General features: G+C 41.3%; 1 long non-coding RNA gene across 1 annotated transcript; it reads right to left on the bottom strand.

The window, feature by feature from the left end:
* Nucleotides 1-8,884: 8,884 nt before the first annotated feature.
* LOC133627804 (uncharacterized) lies at nt 8,885-11,644 on the bottom strand. Its single transcript, XR_009820406.1, has 2 exons — nt 10,390-11,644; nt 8,885-9,138 (listed from the first exon to the last, which is right to left on the bottom strand). It is a non-coding gene; the product is annotated as an uncharacterized LOC133627804 (long non-coding RNA).
* Nucleotides 11,645-19,755: the final 8,111 nt, after the last annotated feature.

The following is a 19,755-nucleotide window of genomic DNA, read 5'->3' as shown; positions in this document are numbered from 1 at the left end:
GTGACTGTCGTTGCCTGTCATGTTGTATGCCTCTAGATGGTAGTGATATGGTTTTTAGGTAAGTTTGAGTTAGCAATCTTTGCAAAGTAAAACTTCTGTAATCTGGGAATATGTCGTTGTTGCATGTTTATAGACTAAAAGCAGCAGAACATTATCCTGATTCATTACGGTTGTTACCGTGTGGTTGATACAAGTATGTGTGATCCCTAATGCAAGATGACTTCCCAGTATCATTTTGTTTGTTTTCTGTTACTCCATGAGTATTTTGGCAAAATTTTTACCGAGTTTTATTTGCAAGTTCTTTTTCTGAAAAGTCAGAAGTGCTTTGGATGCAGATAAGTTCAGTATTCCTTGATTTCACCTTCTGGAAATGTGTGGCAGTGTAGCAAAGGGCTGGAGATGATCTCAGACCTCCTGCAAATGCAATTATCCTTTCCAAGATGTCATCAGCATCCTCCCACGTTACTCCTAGAGGTGGACTGGTATCAGTTTATCTACCTCCCTGTTTGCAAATAAGAGTTTGTCATGGGTAATTAGATGCTCTCTGATTTCAAGTTTCTTAGCTGGAATACATGGCTGAAGTACTTGCCCTGAAGTAACAGAGTGAGGTAACCCTGTGTTCTGTTTTAGTACATTAGAGTCACACCCATCCCATTTTAGTAAGTCTTTAGTGTTTTTAACTCAGAATCTTGTCAGGAACAAATCCATTTATTGTAGGGAAAGCAACATGGGGAACTTCAGTTCATAGCAGCTTCAAGATTCATTGTGTGTCTTTTAGAAAAAGAGTTGTTCTTGATCTCTTCTTGTCTTTGAACTCACAGTGAGATTCTCTATCTACTCTACATAAAGTCCAGTAACATTGTCTGTGCTTTTCAGGAGGATGTATCTAAGGCCATTTCCTTAATCATTAGTGTTTACTTACTACCATGGAACTCAGGAGTTGCTGCAGTAACTGGAACTAGTTTTATACAGCTGTACAGTTTGGGTTATGCAAGGTTTGGCTTGAATGTTTTTCTCAATGAAAAGCTTTTTCAGTAGTTGAATGTTGTAGTTTCTGCAGTGACTGGGCACCTGTCTGTGCCAATGGATAATCTAGTCAGAGTGGGAAGACTCATCTGTTTCTGGTTTTCTGTGGAACCTAAAACAGTTACAGAACTGAATAATTTAGGAAGACTAAATGCAGCTGATGATAAATCTAAATGAGGTTTACCTAGAAAGTAATGCTTAGTGCAGTCTGGGTTTTCTGACAAATGATGATTCAAACATTAGACCTCTTGAATAATCCTGTATACGATTGTTTGACTCATATGCACGTAGCTGAGTATCACTTAGTCTAACATGGTCTTTCCTTAGCTAGATGGTCCAATACCATGATTCACATATCTCAGGCATTTAAAAAGGAAAAAGTCCTAAAAGATGCAACAGTATGAGCTTTCTCAACAGTCACGGAAAGATTGAAAAATTAGGATTCCACAAAAAGTTTGTGGTTCGGTACTCTTTTTTTTGTTACATTTGGATTTTTGTACTTTGTTCTGTTTTGAAGACTGAAGATGTTTATTAATCAAATTTCTAAGAAGTGAGACCTGCTTATTTTAATATTGAGAAGTGTGAGATGCTGCTAAGTGTTTTTCTCAGTGGATGGCTGTTTTAGTGGGTAACCTGCCTTCTGAACAGTGTAGGAGTGCCTTTATTTCAGAAAAGGAAAATTCAGAGATTTTTGTCTCTAGTATATCATGTTTTCTTGATGTATCACATGACTTCAGTGTGACTTGCCAAGTTGCTTTTATCTAGGCTTTATTGTGGTGCTTGTATCCGATTACCAAGCGAAACTCAATGCAGAGCCTAGAAAAAGATGCATTTCCTTTAATGACCAACAATGTTTAACAATAAAAGTGGGTTTAAAGGTATTTTTGTTGTGTGTACATTCTGCTGATGAACCTCTTTTGTATGAATCGGAAGGAAAAAAAGTAGTTAAACCTCAAGTTTCTTAAGAAAATTTCTTATCAGAGGAAATGCAGTTTTGGACCAGAGAAATTTTTTACTTCCTTTGTTGACAGCTGTAATGCCATTAAGGATAAAATAAAGAAAACTGCAAAAGGTGGTAGAATAGCCTCCAGGGTTCTTTTGGCTTATGTTATTTCCCTCTAACACTCTTGGTTGTTTTGCCTTCTTTCCCCGTTTTCTCAACAAGGCCACATTTCAGTTTCCTCTGAATCATACTGAAGTGTGTGTCTGTAACTCTGACACAACACGTTTTTTGTAAGGTAGTAAAGTTTCACAGGCCTTTAGTGTCACTGTAAGCCTGATAAGGTGTCTTTGTCTTGAGGTTAAACTGCATTTGAATCATTAAGAGGAAGCAGACCTCTGCATCTTTAGGTGCTTTGAGGGCATAGATTGAGATCAGGGTGTCAAGGGTTACAGGAGAGCAGAGAGAAGGTAACTGAGAAGGAAATGTTGTAAGGAAGGTAATTTATTTGACTTTTTCCTGTATTATGTTGCATTACTTGCATTGCAGTGCAGTTTCTCCTTTGTTAGGCATCTGTGGCAGTAACTTCTTTGGCAGGATTGATTACCAAGAGTAATAAGAAATGTATTGTAAATTTGCATGCTTCATTCAGAGCTACTGCTTTTGGAGTAGAAAAGGCCAAGAGCTTCTACTTGAAGAAAACTAAGGATCTAAACTTGTTTAGCTCAATAAAATTTTGATGAGCAAGAAAAATAATGATGTGTTAGTAGAATGCCAGGCAATTTTCAGGTTATATACGAATGTACAAGTGTCTGGAATACTGGGAAAAGAAAGAGTTAAAATTCATTATGCTCAACTAACAGCAACTGTACATCCTTATGATGTAAGGCAAGGGTTGAGGCATTTGCCTTTCTTGTAATGCACAGTTAATTGTGGAAACTTTAGGGTGCCTCCAGTAGCCATTTGGCAGGAAATTCCTTGCTTTGGAAATCAAGGACAGATAACAGCTGATTAGTTTTGAAATTGCAAAATGCTTTCCATTTAAGCAGACTGAGGTGTCTCTTTTCTGGGTAGTCATTGATTTTTCTGATATTTAATAATATTAGAGATCAAATACTCGTGTTTTTACTTTTACGTTGAAAATTACTTCATGAGCAATGTGAGAAGCTTGAATCTTACATCTTGAGGAACACAGCACTGTAAATACATGTGAAAATGTGAAGAACTGGAATATTGTAAAGTTCATCCTCAACCATTTTGCTGTAATGGTAGCTTTCCTTTTTTAGCTTCACTATGATTCATTGACTAAATATGTGACTTCAAATTATGGCCTTATTTAAACTAAACAGATATCCTGAGCTGATTGGGGCAAAGTCCTCTTCTAGTACATTACTGCATTATTAAGTGGACAACGTTGGCTTTAATGTAATAAGAAAGTAATTGGTTTAATGGAGACTTGAACACACTTAGAAAATACCATCCAAATTACCATGTAGAATTGAAATATTTGGCTTTCTATTTCTATTAACAGCAGCAAAAAGTAAAATTCCAGATTCATGATAAATTATGTAACCTACTGCATTTCTTCTGCAGAGTACTGAAGTAGTTACGTGAAGTGTTGCCGGCTTGGTGATTTAAGTGGCAAGTGTAATCCTTCCTCCAGTGATGGACTAAAGAGTTCATCCCCACAATCATTTAGATTATTTTTTGTAGGACCAGTAGATTTTTGTTTTTTCCAAGCAAATGCAAATACGAATTGATAGGTAACATAAAAATAAATGTGGCATTAGGCCATTGCCTTGCCAGCTCATTTTGTTAGTGCTGTTTGCAAAGGATAGAGTAGGGAAAAGTAACAAAATCCTGAAAAGAGGTTTTTAGGTTGGTTGGTTTTGCTTCCATTTTTCTTGACTTGTTGGAATTATCCTTCTGGGATAGTTGGGTAAAGGTGGACTGTAACTGTTACCTTATACCTGGCACTATTTCAGATTTACTTGTCTTCAGTCTCACTTGAAATAAGTCATGTTAAATTGTGTATGTTATACTGGCACAAAGAAACCACTGTCTCAAGGGTGCAAATCATATATCACTCTATCCTTTGACTCACTAATGCTGTGCAGCTGCTGCTCCACTCCTGCCCACAGAACTGATAATCTAATGTTTTGGATAAAAGGTTACCATCAAAGGCTTTGCATGTCTCAACTTTTTCTGACTTTTTTTTGTTTGTTTTCCCTGGCTTACCTAACTCTGCTTGCATCTGTGAAACAGTACTATGGTGAGAAATAATGCTTTGCTGTGTTTTGTGGATGCTGATGAATGTCCTTAGTAAATTTTATGTGCTGTTAAGGGCTTGTGACAAGTAAAATATTTGAAGGGAAACAGGAAGGAGTCTGAATGTGAAGTCTAAAATTAGTTGATGTGCAGCAAATGCCAGCTTCTGCCTCCCACTTATGAAATTCTTTACTATACACATCTTTGGGTTTTCCCATGCGTTGGAAAGGAGCTTCTTATAAAAAAGGTACTGAAAAAATTGAGATAGCTTTGCAGAATTTCCATCTACAGAAAGAATTCAACAGTGGTGGTTGTGCTGCTGTGTTCCTGAGGTTGCTGTTTCACCTGCTGACCAGTATGGTTTCATTATTCCCTTCTACTCCAGTATTTCTCCTTTTGCTTCCAGCCTTCTCTGCACCTGAATTCAGGCTTGTGCTTCCTTGATGAGCCAAATGGCATCAAATAGATATTTCAATTGCTTAAAAAAATGCTAAGTAATTAGAGATAATACAATTAGAAGGAATCCTTCTAATCATCTGTTCAGACCACTCAACGTAAACAAGAGAGTGTTACGGTACCTAATTAACTGTTCTAATGAAGATGTTCATCTGTAATTGGGGACTGGCTAATTTTCTAAACAGGACCTTAGCAATGACGTCTCATCTTCAGTGCCATTTAACTTTTCGCAGTGTAGGGTAGCTTTCTGGTGATGTTTATGTTTTACACTAGCTTGAATGTTTTTAGCTTTGAATTCCAGCAGTGGCTTGTTCCTCCAGACTGCTGATGGTTGCTAAACTCTAGTCCTCCGTGCAAGGACTTAAACTGATAGCAGTCTCCTCTGTGTGTTTCTAATAGACAAAGCTTCTAGAGTATTTTGCTGTTAGGGAGTATTTTCTATCAGATTTTGTAGTTATTGTTGCCATTCTTACTCAGCTACTTCAGTGAGTTTTGGATATATTCTAGATTGGTCACATACCTTTTGAGTACAAGGATAATGTGGCCACCTAACCTAATACTCATGTGATGTTTTTCTGGGAATAAGGTTCACTGTCATGCTTGTAGTGTTGTATTAGAATGCCATTTTAAAATAATTACTTGCTGTGGTTTTCGAACCTATTTGCGACAGCTGCCATCCCTGTGGTATGGGCTGTTTCTTGGATAAATTCCGTGTTACAGATCTATGAACTGAGCTGAAATTTGTTCAGCATTTGTTTTCTTGCTCCTCTACTAACAAGCTATAGAGTTTATCTGGCTTTTTATTGCTTGCTGCCTTGTTAATCTCTCTGTGATATATTTTTTTATTAGTGACTATTTTATTTCCTTGAGAACCATCATGAAAATGTTTACTTGGTCAGGAATCCAGCCTCACTAGGATTTAATCCTCAGTTGCTTGACGATACAGTCCTTATTACCAGAATTCATTAGGTAACCAACTTAGGATCTGGTCAATGTGTGCTCTTTTGCTTTTATGTTCTAATTTGTCACTTGGAATATTGTTTAGTATGAAGTCAGAGATCTGTCTCTTAGAGCAGTATTATGATCATATTTTATGTCCTTTATAGTAAAATAACAAGTAGTTGGAGACCAGCAGGTTTCCCTCAAAGCTCTGTGATGACTAGGTATTCTCAGACAGAAGAATTTAAGTATCATGTTATTTTTTTCTGGGACTCATGTAGTGCATTTTCAGGTAAATAAACTGGCTAACAAAAGCAGAATTGGTTGAAAGGAATCAACATTAATTGAGTGATACTTTTCCTTAAGTGACTTAGAGAATGTAGAGTTTTTTTTCTTCTTAAAGCCTCATAATGAGTATTGAAAGCCTCATAATCAGTATTAAATAATTCAAAGTAGCCTATCTGTTTGAAGTCATTGTTTGCAAGAGCAGTCTCAAATCTTGATGCTGTTGAAAGCAAGGAAATACTGTCTGGATTTGCTATGTGATTAAAAAAAAGGGCAGTGTTATGCCAACTGACTGTTTACTACTGATGTGATTCTATGCTGAAATCATGTTTCAGCAAGTTACTTCTACTGTAATCTTCCATATCGTTGCTATAGAGTGATGGGTGCCTGCTTCAGCTTCCATCAAGTTGTATGATGACTGCATAATCTAGAAGTCTATATGTAGCATAAATACATTAAGGTTGATGTCTGCATGTTACTTTGTCAGAAATCTGCCCTCTTAAGGTTCAGGGGTCTTTCTCTTTCTTGTTTTTCAGTTATACTCACCTGAGCAGACATTATACCAGCTACTGCCATTGCTGCTTACTGTAACTGGCCTGGGTTTTTTACTGATAGAGAAGAGGCCATCTGTGTTCTCTGGAAAGTGTAATACAGGAGTCTTGAGCAATGTACCAGAGACACCTTGGCAGCTGACACAAGGTGAGGTTAAGAAGTGTATACGAGTAAAGTCAGAGGTCAATACCTAGGTTCAGCTCTTCTATACAGGCAAAAAGTTGGTGCCATATTTTATAGGGTGCTCTTTTGGCAAAAATGCTCGCTGAGGGGACTTCCTCTATCATACAAGACAGTGTTTCTGAAACTAGTTGCTGAGGGGGAAAAAAGGAAGTCTGCACAAGGCTGTCTTCCTTGAACCGGCTCACAGACTTGAGAAGAAAATGGTCACTGGTTTGGGTTTGTTTTTTTTCCCTCTGTGCTTCAGATTCATTCTTCCCCATGAGCAGCAGTCTACTGTAGATTCTGCTGTACATTAAGGTGTTTGAGCTTCTAAAGATTAGGAATGCTTACACTTGCATAATTACTTCAAGATACTTCAGACTTGCTGGCTACTGGTCACTGATAGTTAAAGGAAATGGACGAAGGACATTGAGCGCACTGTTCCACCCTTTGTATGACAGTTATTGCAATAAGCTCTCCTTGGTGAATGAAGAAGGAAATTTAACAAGGGAAAAAAAACCCAATCATTGTCAGAGGGATCATACAGCTTGACCAGAGAAGTGCTGTGGTTTGACTTGCTGTCTGTGGCTTGCTCAGCCTTCCTCTTGATGAGTAGCCGGTAAAAATGGTCCAGCTTGCATAGTAGTATTGTCTGTAATCTAACTATTCAGAGTTCCCTTAAAGCACAGCTTTCTACTCTGAGGCTGTTCATGAGGCAGAACTATGTCATATGTTTCTGTGAAGTGATTCATTACTTGCAGTGGAAGTGGCAGCTAAATACTTCCAACTCTACTGATTTTAATTTTAAATGATTGCTCTCTGTGGCCTTATGCAAGTTCCTGTGCAGTTGTTCAGTAGCAAAAAGCAACTTCATTGGCATTTCTCTGCATCTTTTTTTAATATCTGGCATGTAGGTGTATAATTAGAGCATTTTGTTCTTGAAAAAAAAAATGCAACTGATATTCTGGGTATGCAACTTTACAAACTGTTAAAACAAAGGAGGTACTTCATTTTCCTTTGACTATCCATTGATAAGCTAATAAACTGGTGAGCTAAAGCAATATAAGCAAACCTAGTCCTGGTGATGTGAGTGCACCAAATTGCAGCTGAGACAAAAATCACCCATAAAGGCATAGAATGTTACTAAGTCTGGAGGCTTTTAACTTGGTGGTGAAGAGGAAGTTGACTTCCGTGAGGTTGATGTTAGGTTGAAGTTAGATTGCTGGCCTACATCAAGGATGAAAGGAGGAAAAAGCAATGAGAAAGGGTTACTATTGGAGACTCATGAATGAGGCTCCTGAAACCCAGTGAGGAAAAAGTAGATGTGAAAGGCGTAATGGCTTGTGAATTGAGTGGTTTGGTATCTTGTTAACTGAACTGAAAAGCAGCTGCAGTAAGACTGCATTTACGTTGTTGCCTAAAATTGAAGCTAAAAAACATGTTTGAAGCTTCCTACAGCAAGGATGTGGCTTACACAAGTGAGATTATCAGTCTCTTGTCTGGGTAAATTATGCAAGTTCGAAAAATCACTACAGTGTATAGGGTTAGGAGGAGCTGACAGCAGTATTTGCACTGGTCATCTGTAGACGCTGTTTCCTTGAAGCTGTGTGGGGGCAAATACTGTTCCTGACTTGTACCTTTCATGAAAAGTGGTCAGCTGGGGGAAACTAGGTGATGACTAGATGATCTCTAAAGGTGCCTTCCAACCCCTACCATTCTATGAAACAAACCAAAGTGTGGATCTCAGTGTCAGAACTGTCTTCCTACTTGCATCTATGGACTGCTCCTTCTGTCATAGTTATGGCTTCTCTAAGCTGTCACAGCTGATTTAAGAACTGATCAAATTCTGTTTCTACCTCAAGCTGCTTTTGTAGCTTTGTAGGAGGATTTACGTGGGAGGATGAATAAATGTTTGTGTAGCCAAGTGGTGAATTCAGCCAGGGAAATGATCTGGGTGTAAACTAACCTGGGGAAACAAGGAACTTTCATTTGGACATTTTTCCCAGTTCAGTTTGCTTTGTGGCTGTATGAATGTATGAATGCTTGTGCTACTTTAACAGGGAAGAAAGGATGGCATGGAAATAGAAGGAAAGTGAGAAGAGGATAGATCCTGGGGCAGCTGTCCACTCCTTGGGATATGCTAAGCAGACTGAAATAATATCACTTGTGCATGAATAGTGCGTGTGTTCTTTAATAATTTAACTATTTAATAACTTTATTCTCCCCCCCCCCCAAAATAATACCTTGTCATAAACCTCTTGTACACATTTTCTTTAATGGTGTAAGGACCTGACAGATGAGCTGTGATGGATTAAGCTTTGTTCTTTTCTGTCTCCATTCTTACTCTTGTGAAGGTTGCTTCCTCTTTGGTGTGTACACCAGAATGTGGCATTTGTGCTGCAGTTGCTCAGGGAGCAATACCTGCTGTGGTTGAAAGCAAGTCCCTCATGTTTTCACCAAAACCATCTTAAAATAATTGATACTCACCTTCAGCTTAATTGTTCCTTTATCTAAAAAGAGAGAGAGAGAGTGTGTTATTCTTGCCAAGCTCAGGTACTACCCTTTTAGACATTTGTAGTTGAATGAAACTCCCACATCACGGAGCTGCTGACTGCAACACCCCTTCAGTATGATTTCACCTGAAGTAATTTTCTTGCATTGTGCAAAACTATCTCCAGGGTGAGCAAGTTGGGCCCAGCACAGTTCTCTAAATTAAACTATGTCCACATTTATTCACAGCTTTTGTACAAGGTAAACTACAAAGTGCTTTATGGTTAGAGTACCATCAAGGCTGAGGTTCCAGCACAGAGCATCCTGTACTCATTGAAGTATTTTGCTGTAAAAAGGACATGTTCTCTTTTTGGAGTAGGATAATTCTCAAAACAAACAGTCACAGAATTTATTTTGATGGCTGGATACAGCCATATCTAAGATTTCTCTCTAGCACAGGTTGTCCACATGTGGAAGCATCACCCCCTTTGAATTACTCAACAAGTGTCAGCCAGTTTCAAAGACAAGGGGAGGATGAAACCAGATACAATCTGTTCCAAGAAAGGAAATGGCTTTTATGTAACTCCCAGTTTTTACACAGAAAAGGCTTAAAACATGATGGTTAAAAAGCCTGATTGCCTGAGCCCTGTCTACACTACAGCTTACACCAGTGTGAGCAGTGGAAGAACAGTGCTACTGGGTTTCATTTTCCATAATGTAAACACATTCAGTAGTAAGTTGGACATAATCAAACACTCTCAGTCCTTACAGGACAGAGAAGAATCTGCCTTTAAAACACAACCCCACAAAATATTATCCAACTTATCCAATTCCTCAAACATTACCACATCTTTCAGCAATACTCAGGCCTGAAGATGGAGAGGTTGCATTTCCCACACTCAGCTTAAAACAAAGGTAGGAAATGATGATGATGATGGTGGTGTCATTTTTTTATCCCTTCCCCAGCTGCCCAGGGTCACTCATTCAGATTTCAAAAGAAAGGATATTCACCGTAAAACATTTCAATAGCAGTTATCTGGGGTCTCTGCATGTCTTGAGGTTCCAAAATTATTAGTCTTGGATGTTTGAGATCACACACATCTCAAAATCACAGTAGCACAACCACCTGAGAAGTTTTACTAGATAAGGAATTAATTCATTTGGTTCCAGTTCCATTATCATCTAAAGCAACTCTCCACGAGACTCTGATGTGCTCTCACTGCATCTCAACTTAGAAACTAGTTCTCAAGCTCAGAATTGTAGGAACTTACCCAGAACTGTTCCATGGCTTCGTGACACAGTTTCTCCTTTCACCACTAACTGAATCTGAACTGTTGTCTCCTTGACAGAGTTAAAGATGGTTACACTTATCGCTTCCTCAACACCAGAGCGGAAAACAGAAGGTGCTGCAATCAAATAGCCCCTGAGAAGCAAAATTGGAAGCAGACAGTCAAGAACAGCAACAAGAGTGTGATTCTTATTTGTATGTCACTCTATGCATAACATAAACAACCCTCAGTATTTAAAGGCAGTAATAGTGACCTTTACTGCACACGTTATAAATACATTCATTTATACACTCTGTAGAAACACACTAAACCTGTAACTAACCATAAAAAAGCTGAAGTTCGGGAAAGAATAAAGAGATACCTGAGCCTCCAATAGAGTTTTGTAGATAATGTCTCATTTGGAAAGGACTCAGATACTTCTAACATTTTTATCTCAGTTACTTTTCATCACTCCCCTTACAGAGTTAACTTGTCACAAAGAAGAGGAGACTCTCAGTGATGATATTCAGCACTTTCTGGATGTCAGACTCACATCAACCTACCACATCTAAACTTCCAATTTCTACAGAAGGAGCTCAGAAACTACAACTACAAGACTGGGCTCAAATTCTAACATGTTTTTGTTCAAACAATTCTATCTTCCAAGTTTAAAAGTGGGCAAAAAGGACTTATTTTAGCTGGCACATACAGAGTTTTAAAGCCACCCCAGACGACCTCCCATCTGCACTACAGTCCTTGTGCTGCTGAATGGAATCTATACCATTCCTGAATGGCACCATGCCATGGACTTGTCAACTCGAAGGATTACAGACTCTGAGCTCTTTGATGCACTGGGCTGTAAGCAACACATTTATATTCTCTTCATGACACACCTTTCTGCTTTTTCTTCAGCCCCAAAGGATTTTTTACATGAGGCAATTCCTCATATGACTCTTGAAGCCCTATTTCTCAGCCCATGCCTTTTTACAGCTCCATGAGACAGTTTGGTTTAGTTCATGATTCATTGTCACTCTGGGATGAAGATGATGATGATTTACAGCCCTTAAATCACCTTTTATCAAATTCCAGCCCCCTGTTTCTCACTCAGCAGGCCTCATTGCCATGGAGATCTCATTACCCCCAAAGGAAGTTCAGATCTCTGTGGCATTTGAGTTTAATTGCACTGGGTATTTACAGATTCAAAACCTTGTGGTTGCCAGGTTTGAAAATTCATCAGAACAATAACAAATAACAACTAAAAGTTACTACTTTGTCTGTAAATTCTTGGTAAGAAAGAAGCTGCAGAGGGAGTACCATCTGCATCCAGGATGAAATGATTAGATTAAAACTGTCAGAGAAGCACAGCACTGCAGTGCCATATGTGAAGCACATGTATTCACATTGTTCTAAACTGCTGTGGCTCTTTCTGAAGCATCAACCCATCGGCACAGATACTGAAATCACTTCATGAGGAGCGTTTGGACATTAAATATTTAACTTGGCAATTTAACAGTTAACTTGACAGTGACTGGACAGATCCTTGAAGCACATTTCACTAACAGCTCTGCCAGATCACACCAAAACTTGGTAGAAAGAGATATTTACTACTAAGCAAATGAAAATAGGCTGTGGGTGGCTCTTCATTAATGCAGCTATTCATGGTGTTGATGGGCTAGAATAAGCCATAGATAAAGGAAAGAAAGCAGCAAACCTTGATCAACGTTAACCTAAACACTCCAGAAGGAGCTGAGGACTCAATTCCTAAAAGCCAGAAAGCTTTCCCCGCAGGGAAATGTGACTTTCCACACAAGAATCCTTCACGTGCTCTTACGGAGCAACCATCATTACCTTCAACCATCCCAAACCCAACAGCAGCCCCTGCGCAACACCCCGGATTCCTTAAAGAATTGTTTGCAGAAGAAAGCTTTGCAGCCGCTTGCTGGAGCAGCTAGAGGCAGGTATTTCTCCGGAGACTTTCTTTTCTTCCCCCCTCTCCTTTCTCTGTGCTGTGCACTTTTGCACCGGCGAGCACAAACGTGCTGCTGGGCTCAGGAGCAGCCGCCGCTCGCCTCCCCGACCTCAGCTCCTCGACGTGACTTTTCGCAGGCTTTGTTAAGTAGCTGGGGCAACCACTCCCGGAGCCCCTCGCAGAGAGGAGGGAGGCTCATCCCTTCCTCTCCTTCCCCATCACCCCTTCCAGGGAGCCCGCCGCAGGCTGCGCGACCTTCTCTGGGTACTTACTGCCTCTCCCGGGGCTGGGCTGCGCTCAGGCTGCAGAGGGTCAGGAGGACCCCCCAGACGCAGCCGGGCTCTTGGCGGGGCATGGTGCTGCGGGGCCCCAGGCCACGGCACTCTCCGAGGCCAGGAGGAGCCTTTTGTTCGCGGCGAGCGCAGCCCGAGCCTCCCCCGCCGCCCCGCTCCCGGGCTCGGCTCCCCGGTGCCTCCGGCCCCCGCCCCCGCCGCGTCCCCGCCCCCGGGCCGCCCCCTCCTGGCCCCGGTGCCCGCTCGGCTGCGGCCCCGGCTCTTTGTCTGCGGCTCCCCGCCTGCTCCTGACGGCGTGCACCGGGGGAGGGGGCCGGGCCCCGCACCTCCGCCTCCCGGCGCCGGGGCTCGGCTTGGCGCTGCCCGCTCCCAGGTGCGCTGCGCGCCCGGCCCCCGCGGGCTCCCGGCTGCAGCCGCCGCTCCTCGCCGCAGCCCCGACAGCCGAGCCCGGCCGGCATCTGCTCCTCAACTGCCGCGCTCAGCAGCACCGGGAGACCATCTGCCCGAGCGCTCTGCCTTCCTCCTCGACGGTGCCACACGCAGACTCCGCAGCTGCGAGAGCTGAGGTGCCTTAAAGCTGCCGTCAAGCCGCACCAGGCCAGAGCAGCCCCTGCGCGCTGCTCCCATCGAGCGAGCTTTTGCACTCCACTGAGCCCCACCAAAGAGCTGCTTTCCAACTGAAAATCCAGTGCCAGGGCTGATGCGACTCCATCCTCCTCTATTCCTAGGCCCTCTCTGTCCATCTCCATCCCTCGGGCCTGACCCGTGGTTACCGGGGTTTGAGACAGGAGGGGGAGCTCTCGACTGCATCAGGCTGAAGAAGGTGAGTCGAGTTGACACAAATGGAGGAAAAGCACACCCAAAGCAAAAGCAAGGATGCAAGGTGACAGAATCAATGCCGTGTCTCACGGAGAGGGATTAAATGCCACATCAAGGAATGATTTCTCCATCCCTTGCCAGAGACAACATGGGCAAGCCAGGATCCCAGGTGTGTGCTTCAGCAGAGCTGCCCTTGCCCCAGCAATAACTGAAAACCCTTAATGTAGGTAGTTTGAACGGATTCTTTCCTCCAATCCTCCACACCTGGCTTAATGTAAACTACCAGGAAAACTGGAAAAAAATATTGAATGCTATTCTTTTCTTTCTCTGTCAGCTCCAGTGTTTGAATCTCAGTTTCATTTCTTCTACCAATCACTGAGCAGCATTTCGTTCAGCAAAAACACAGATTTGTATCCAAAAGGCAGCTCGATTGTTCACCAAAGGCCCTTTCCTCTGGCTTCCAACAGGAAAAACAGCAAATCAAGTTGTTAAAGCTGCCAAATGTGTCAATTACTTTTCACTCTCTTAAAATTATTTCAGTCACCAGCCATTTTATCAGGATCAGTACCAGCAAACATTTGCTGCAAGTCAGTCTCACCCAGAGGAGTGAGGAAGTTTCCCTGACTGCTTCAGCAAATGGACTTCAGAGGCTGATTGGTCCACAGCCAGGAGAGCAACAAAACAGTGCCTCAGGTTTTATCTTGTTTGAAACTTATACTGATTTTAGTATGACTTCTCTTTAGATAAATCACTGACTCCATAGCTTTTTGATAAGTTCAGGTTATCTTCACTAATGGCTGTCACTGCTAGATGTGACTGCATTTCCCTACTTCAGTCTACCTTAAAGCAGTAGCATCATATCATTACTGTGCTGAGGCATAACAAAAGGGAACAGGTTTTATCAAATGAAGGAAAAAATCCCCAAAGAAACTAGGCTATGGCTTTAAAAAGTCTGCCTCACCTGAAAATTCTTTATACCAGGTGACATTCTCAAATCAAAAGGATGATGTGTTTTGCAAGGCTCATCCCAGCTCTTAGGATTGGACACAACACTTAAAAGCCACAGCCACACAAGTTTGGAAGGTTGTAAAGAAATCACCTACATAAACCACTCATCACAGCAACAACCCTTGACTAATTTTTCTCTACAGATCTTGTTTCCAGACTTGTCCTAATTGTCAAGACCAGGGTGGAGAACTAAAGGAGTTTTATTCAATAGAATGATAACAGCAGATTTCTGCTCTCACTACTGAACAAGAAGTTTTTACAGACTGTTCACCACCTTGGGAAAGGCCATTTGGATTTCTTTTCAATGGGATTTTTCTCACTAAAGCTCATCTGTGGGAGGAGCTGCAGAATGACTTGGAGCAGTTTCCAGCCTTTAATATGACGTAAGCTGAATGAATTTTGCTCACTGTTGTGCTATTTAAGCAAAACTGCTCCTCTCTTGCTCACTTCACTGCTCATGTATCTTTACAAAACAACTCTACAGCACCGACCAGGAGACTCTTTCATCTGCCCCAAATCGAGGGCACATGAAAGAAAAGCACAAAGTCAACCAGAGGCCCTCCCAACACATCTTTTCTCTCCATGTGTAAAGTAAATCACCATTCTGTGATTCTGGGATGTATTTTGCTAGATTATGCTTATTAGTTGGACAGGAATGCTCTCCACAAACCCTGCGGTGCTATTCTCTGGGATGATGTCAGGTCAGTTGACATTAGGCTGTTTTTATGTAGAATTAAGCACAATGGCCACCATTCTGTCTTTTTGAGAGCTGTATTTTTCCACAAATGTTTCACTGGAACATTAGTTTTCTTTTTCTCTGTACTAAATGCAACGATGGCACAGCTGAGATCCAACATTTGCTTTTGCCAGCTCTGTTAAGCCTGGGTTGCACTTCTGTTTACAATATTCTTAATAAAATAACTCTGGTTTATAATGCATCTGGGCCTTTGAAACTCAACTAGAAATGGAAATAGCCTGACTCATCTACATTTAAGAGCGTGGATTCTTCCTTACTGCTGGATTCTCCTTCAGCTTATTCAAACTCATTCAGACTCTGGAAGCAGAAAGATCATTTCCCAACCAAACCAGCTAAGCTCTGAGAAGCAACTTAGAAGAGCACATTGAAGTGGGAATGTTGGGGGTTTTTAAAATCAAAATAGCAAAGAGAAAGCAAAATGTGGTGTGTCCAGATTCTTTTTCAGCTTCGTCATATTCTCATATAGAACCACAAAACCCGTATATCTCAGTATTTTCCTGCCTGCAAAGTAGCAATACTGATGTCAGCCTCCTCCCTCAGAGTGATACTTAAAAGCATGTTGGAATCCTTTGATTGAAGACAATAAGGAGGTAAAATGAAAATGGAGCACCTCTGCTGCTGTCATGGTGTGGCAGCCTACAACTCGTGTGCAATACCTCACTAATCTAAACAAGGCCTTTGATAGTAGTCCTGCAGAGATCAGGTATGTTCTGGATGAAACAACACTATGCTTGCAAAAGAACAGTTACCTCTACACCTAATGCATGTCTCTATAGAGCAGACCCACAAACAGCTCCTTATAGACTCCTGCCCAAGATCTAAGGGGTACATACCAAAAAACCCCATAAGGTGCCACTAAACAGCCATTCTGTAGCCATCCACGTTGTATCTCTGAATAAAGCTCTGTGGATAGAGCAGTGACACGATTCAGCAACGAATTCATCACTGCAGCAGAGCACACTTCTAAAATGAAGCTCCAGCACCTTCAGCACAATGCTGTAACAGTTTTGAACACAGACCAGTGTATTTCTACACCTAAGAAATCACAGCTAGAAATTATCATGACATGGCATATGGCCTTTTAACTCATTGTTAACTTTTTTTAAAGGAGAAATTTCTTCCAAATTGAAGAGTTTGTATTTGATGTTTAGTGAGTACAAGAAATACCAGGCAATGATAGTCTCTAAAGACTGCAAACTCATATTCTAATTATGAAAGTATGTGCAATGCTGCAAATAAGGCTAGAACCAGAGATACCATTTCAAACCATTTAGTTACTGAAATGGAATTTTCTGTGCCTGCCAAATGAATCCTATTCAGTGTGATGCAACAGGTGTTGGAATTCCAGCAGCCGCCTGCAACCCACATCTGGTAATAGTTAGGGGTTTAAAGGAAGTTCTGTAAGAACTGCTTATGTATAAAAACTATTCATCAGTCAAATCTGTGAGCCACATTCACCCACCCGTGTGCACAGCACATACTTCACATTTTTATTTCATTAACAACAAAAAAGGTGATTCTGGTCCTCAGGAAATGTCAGGAATGTCAGGCACTTGTCCAGGTGGAAAGCATGCAGGGGGTTGCTGTGGCTCTACTGGTGTGGCAGAAAGGTGAGGGAGGGACTGCAGTTCATTGAAAAAGGTGTGAATGCCTCTGTATTGGTTCTGACAAGGTCTAACTGACAACCTGACCACTTGTACATTCTCATCCTTATTCTGCAGAAACAAGAATTCCCCCACTGTGTCTCATCCACCCTGCAAAGTTAAAACCACCAGCCAGGTATTTGGCAAACAAAACCCAGTTAACACTAAGCTGTAAATGACACCAATTCTTGAGTGCTGTTACCCTCAGCCTCCTTTCACTTTTGTCCCCCTCAACTGCAAATTCCAATCAATATGAGTACTCATAAGAATCAAGTGGTAGGATGAGGATATTAATAATGAGCCTTTGTTAACTGCCTCTGCATGAGTGTTATCACTAACTTCTCACACAAATAACCAGACCTAAAGGCACAGGAGGTAATAATTAAAGACTGTGAGAATACACTTGTAAATGGTGCATGTAAGAAAAGATGCTGCAATAAAAACAAGACTAGCAGTTATTCATGTTTGCATCAAGTTCTGTAAACACTAGATTTCAGCAGAAGGTGAAAAATAAACAACAGACAAGTCCTCAGCTTTAGGGAAGCCAGAATCACTCGTCCCCCTTCCCAATAGAAGTACACTCATGTCAGTCACTACGTACCACCAGCCAAGATTAAGGTCTTAGTTAATTTTTACAGCATTATATTCATGGTAAAAAAACCCACCAAAACCCTACACCCATTGCTTTAACTCTTAGGTTTGTTCTCCCTTTCTGTTTCTGTGACAGCCTCCTTTCTGTTAGTCATAGATATCTGATATAGAAACTGATAACTGAAAGAAGTGTCCCACCAGCCTGGCCATCCTACTGCAAGCTTACCAGCAATGATGATGTCTTTAACAGAAATGACATCAGTCCAGAGACAAAGCGGTAGAAACAAGACTGATCCTGCCTCCTGGGAATACAAGCATCTGTAGAACAAAATTACAAGGATCATTAAAGAGCCCACTGAAATTAAGAATGTATTCTGAGTAGCATATCACATGATAATGATATCAAGGATGGAATTATTACCTAGTTGTGTCAAAAATACTTATTAATCACCTACAGAACGGGAGAGGCTGATCTTTCACAGTAATGTAACATTTTAATTCCTTACAAAATGACTTCAAAAGTCCTAAGAAATCATTCATCTGGTCAGATGCTCACTTAGAACAGAGCACTGTGCTTAATGAGACAGCTGTCAGTAAGGAATTACTTTCCAGTTTTCTTTTCAGCCTCTACATATGACTGATGCAACAGAGGTTTGTGCATAGTCTGGTGTTTTATACAGAAGTAAGGGATCTAGAAAGGTTGTGACGTCTCCATACCTGAGAGTGATTGAAAATTCAACTGGACACTTTTATAACTAGGAAAAGGAGAGGTAGAGGTAGGAAGGGGTAGAGGTGTCCTTTTACCATACAAACCATATTAAGGTGAGCAATTGGATCTTATTCAGTTATGTCAAGACAAGTTTCTCAAAACAAAGAGTTCAAGGCTCTCGACATCTTTGGGTACTTTGGCCTGTACAGACACTGCCTATGCTCTGCCCACGATACACTGAAGTTGTGGAAGTGTACTGACATCACTTTACACTCCAACTAATAAGCTTCATCCTGGTTTAGCAGAGGATCAGTGATGCACTCCTAGAGTTGCTCGATACCATTTAACTTCCTGAAATACTGTCTAAAAAGTTCTGAAGAAATACACACCAAAACCTCACAGCTGAAAAGTGCCACACAGAGAATATAATCACGGGTAGTAGTCCTGAAAACTCTATTGTTCAATCACGTTTAACTTCCCATCCCCACATAGAATAGATATTAAACCAAGGAATTAAGTTTTGATATCCTACAGGTCATCTCCAAGTACACATTATCTGTAAAAACAAAAGTTCCATCTTGAGAGGCAGCTGACATTTGCTCCCCTACCATAGGACATTTAAGATCTTGAAATAGCAGGAAACTTGAGAGCTCTTGCATACACATTATCACAGGAATACTTTAAAAGAAACTCATCATTTTGAGACTATTCTGCAAAACTTATCCTCCATCCCCGTGCTTGCTTTACAGACCACACACAAATGCACTGGAAGAAACAACTGAAAATCATTCCTGAGAGTTGAACAGGAATGTAAGCACTGGAAATGCTCTTAATCAGTGTGGGTCAGTGGTGCCTTTCAGAGCTGTTCCATCTTCTGTTGCTGTGGAGCTCTTCTCATGTCCTGAAAATCACAGTCCAGCCAGTAGTTTTGTTTATCACATTCAGTATGAGTTTCCAGATCTCTGACAGAGGGATGTCTGCTCCAAGGCAGGGAAGGCTGCAGTAATCCCAGAAGTTCTCATTAGCCTAACATGCAGAAATATCTGCTGGGGCCATGAGCTGCTTACTTGCTGCTGATGAGCAAGGATTCAGCTCCATTTGAAGCTAGTGTGAACAAGGAACTGTAGATTTGGGAGTAATGGTGAAGAGACAAGTGAGGCTTCAGCTATAGTGTGCCAGAGGCAAGAGAGATGCTCCTTCCTGTTGATTCCTGCTGACCCTATGGCAGAGAGCAGAAGAATTACAGTAAAAAAGGCTTTATCTCAGTCCTCTCGAGCTGGTGGTGGGCAAACAGTCAGGCAACACCAGTGCAACTGGAGAGCATGTGGTCAGAGCTCCCCAAGAAAGAAAAGAATGCAGGCAGTGCAAACTTAGCTTAACATGATCTTTGCCAACTGCTTTTCAGACCATTAGAGTTTTGCAGGAGGTAAATGCATTTCAGTGCTTCTCCCTTCCCACCCAGGCACTCAGCTGCCTCATTTCACAATTGCTTTCAGTTTTTGGAAGAGGAAAAAAAGCCCCTCAACCCACCACCTTAGGAGACAAGAAAGTTAACAATTACTCAATAAGAACTCTGGCCT

This window comes from Colius striatus, chromosome 25 (assembly GCF_028858725.1).
Source record: "Colius striatus isolate bColStr4 chromosome 25, bColStr4.1.hap1, whole genome shotgun sequence".
NCBI classification, from domain to species: Eukaryota; Metazoa; Chordata; class Aves; order Coliiformes; family Coliidae; genus Colius; species Colius striatus.
Note: the sequence above shows the minus strand (reverse complement) of the source record. Positions and strands in the feature narration are given on the sequence as shown.